The sequence below is a fragment of the Amborella trichopoda genome, chromosome 12 (assembly GCF_054954075.1).
Source record: "Amborella trichopoda isolate Santa Cruz 75 chromosome 12, AtrichopodaSantaCruz75HAP2 v2.0, whole genome shotgun sequence".
NCBI classification, from domain to species: Eukaryota; Viridiplantae; Streptophyta; class Magnoliopsida; order Amborellales; family Amborellaceae; genus Amborella; species Amborella trichopoda.
In genome coordinates, this window is record NC_142347.1 from 19,598,392 (window position 1) to 19,601,828 (window position 3,437).

Here is a 3,437-nt window from a genome sequence, read left to right on the forward strand (position 1 = left end):
ACAAGGTGAAGTCCCTCGACCCACTTGTCTTATAAATTAACCGTGTATGTGTGATTGCAGAAACAGGAGAGTACAGGCCATGGGAGGCAATTTAGAACCAGTTGTTGGACTGGGGGGCTTTCGAAAATGATCTAAGAGGACGTCCGTGCCAGTCGACCCTAGTGAGTCATGGACCCAGGTGAGATGTGTCCTGGCTCACATAAAACTCCTCTCTCATCGGTAGGTATACCTGCCCTTGTTTTGTAACAAGGTTCTTAAGAGAGCGGTTTCAAGTCTTGGGTTCCCCTGAAACCCGAGATACGTGCCACCCGGTCATCCCGACCAAGAGGGTGAGATCGAGGCACATAACCAGCTTGACGACTCCACTAGGGACTTACTACCCCTTTGTCGGATCACCTTTGTTTGGTTAGTCTCTCTTTTGTTTTTTTGTTTTTCTGCACACACATGGCTTCTGGGTTTCTTAACCAATTTATCCGAATCAGGGATTTTCTCATCCCCACATTCGCGAGTTTCCCCCGGGAGCAAGTTCCTCGAACTTCGTTCCCAACTTTGCTCTTGAGTAAAGACCCAATGTCTAGCTGCCAGATCTTGACCTAGATAAGTGTGAGGAGGGACTTAAAAGTCTCTAACTCCCCATCTCCTAGCTCTGGTAGAACTTCAATCAAAGCACTTTGCATTGGTAGCACATCTACTACCATTCACAGCATGCACCCTGTCAACGGCAAGTCAGTTGCCGTTCGTATTATCGAGGTACGTCAAAAGGCTGCCCAGTCCCTTTCTACAAAAGTCATGGAAGTTGTCGTTGCGTCTGTGGGTCACCGTAAGGTTATGCCCAACATTCCTGCACCACCTCGGGTCTCTATGCTTCAAGGCTCAACACATCAAGGTGGAGACCTTGGGGCCTCCACTTCTTGCACACACCTTAAGGCTCGTGGATCATCCACTCAAGTCACTCTCGGGGCAACCCTTGTGTTACCTCGAGTCAGTATCCAGGATCAGGCCTCCTAGGTTCAGGTCCTGTACACATTGTGCATGTGCATCCCACCGCCCGGGGCAACGTCATCGTTGCGACAACTCGAGTACAAGGAAGATGACCCCCTCATCCTCCTACTCATCACAAACTACCGCACCTTGTAAGGGGCAGGCTTCCACCTGTTCTCTTACAAACACATGCTCACGATTCTCGGCCTCCTAAGGCCAGACCACTTGATCGAGCTCGGGCTGACCCCCAAGTCACCTGTGATCCTTCTTCAAGGGGAACACACGTGTCGCCTTCACTGGCCGCTCCTCACTCCCGACTCAGACACCTTCATGAGGCGATCCTTCCCCCTTCTTCTTCGAGAAAGCACCTCCAGCCCTGGTACTCGAAGACCTTCCTCAAGCGTACCATTTTAAGCCAGCTCCGTCAACTCGGTCATGTCTCTGGAGCCCATAGAAGAACTCAGGCAAAAAACCTGATGGGAGATCAAGTCCTTCATCCTCCCGACCCAGATTGGCCCCAGTTCCTGGCCCCCACCCATTACTTCACGTAATGAAAACAACACTCTCTTGTGCAAGAAGAGATGACTAGTCGCGGTCTCGATCGCAGTTTTAGCATGAGGTCCATCAAAACCTCAAAGTTAAATGCAACAGGGGTCTGCAAATCCTGACTAGGGAAGCAACCAAGACAGTTGGGGCACCCAACCCTAATGACCCTCTTCACCAGAACCCCTTCTACCCCCTTCCAATTTCTGAACCTAAAGAGGAGGTGCGAGTATCCTGCACAGTGGTCAACATCATAGAAGATGACCTGACCACCCAGCAGCCACGATCCCAAGACTGTCGAGAACCGATCCTCATGCGATCGGCATATAAGACTCGAGTCCAATCGAGGCCTGCTGAGCCCTTGATGACCGATCTACCGCATGTGACTCACCAAACTCGGAAGCCTTCAACTGCACCTAAAGCTGACCACCCTGAGGAAATGGTTAGCATTATGGTTGTGACTGAACCTAATGAGAACCAGGAAGAATGCATGAACAAGTTTCAGCAGATGGTGCTAGCGATGATGGAGAAGATTGATCGCATGGAAAGAACGAGGTCCCCAATCAATGTATCCCATCATGAGGCCGACTCCTATCACTCAGGTAATGCAGCTCTCAGGAAGCCTCCTCCTTCTTCCTCAGGGGACAATTCCATCCCTCACCCTGTCTCACGGAGGTCATTGACACTATAGTGACCCGTAGCTTAAAGAGCAGACAGATCCTAGGAATGCAGGGTACAACGCTTTCCCAAAAGCCGTACCCCTCCAACATTGATCAGGTTTCATTTCCCTTAGACTACAACAAAGGGAAGCATCCCCGGTTCGATGCTACAACATCCCCACACTAGCATATCGCCCATTTCCAAGCGGCATGTTAAGAGACAGTGGCTGATGGGAGTCTCCTTCTCTGTCAGTTTGTTGAAACCCTGGATGGCCCTGCTTTTTAGTGGTATACTCAGGCCCATGAATTCAATACATACTTGGGAGGAAATGGAGAAACTGTTCCACCAACGCTTCTATGAGGTCGAGAGAGAGGTCTAAACCATCGCACTGCTCACCTTGATTCAGGAACCAGACGAACCCATGGATCAACTCATAGCAAGATGGAGGGATTTGGCTGCTCGCCATCCTATTCCCATGTCTGAGAAGGACACAGTTCAAACCTGTGTGCGAAACATGCAACCTGAGATTGCTCTATGTGTTTAGGCCTCCAATCCAACCTCCACGTCAGAGCTAATCTCTATATTGGTTCACATAGAAAGCATGTCACGCTACTATGGCAGGTTGTGACAACAGTTTGCAAGCTCAGTAAATGATCAGGGCAATGGTAACTCTCGGACCAATGTCTGGGGCAACCAACAAAAAGGAGTAATCAGCGCAGCTGTCATTGTCAATGATCCAAAGAAGGCTCCCTCACAAACTTTGGACCTCTCCAAAGGGGTAAGCACAACGAAAGTGCCTCAGGCAGGCAAACAACAATAATCATACAACCGAGTAGCCCCACCTGCGAACCTTGAACAAGATTATTATTGGACCAAGCATAAGAGTAAAGTCTACCCTTTTGAAAAAGAATGGGTCCCCGCACTACTTCGATTATTACTGGAACAGAACATGATCGATCTGTCTGAGACCAAGTTCCCTGATCAAGCTGGACTCGACACCCATGTGAACTACTATCCTTATCATTGGAGGATAAACCACCCCACAGAGACATACTACACGCTAAAAGACATCATCGTAGCCCTGATCTAGAAGGGTCAGATAAACCTCGAAGAGCTAAAGAAGGCATTCAGGGCAGTAGGAAAGTCAAGGAGGAAGACGAAGCACTTGATCTCCGTCACGCCTTGTTTGTCATGATGCTTCAAGAAGGCCTCATCACACCAAAGCCGGCAAGGTAGCCCCAATGCCTTGTTCA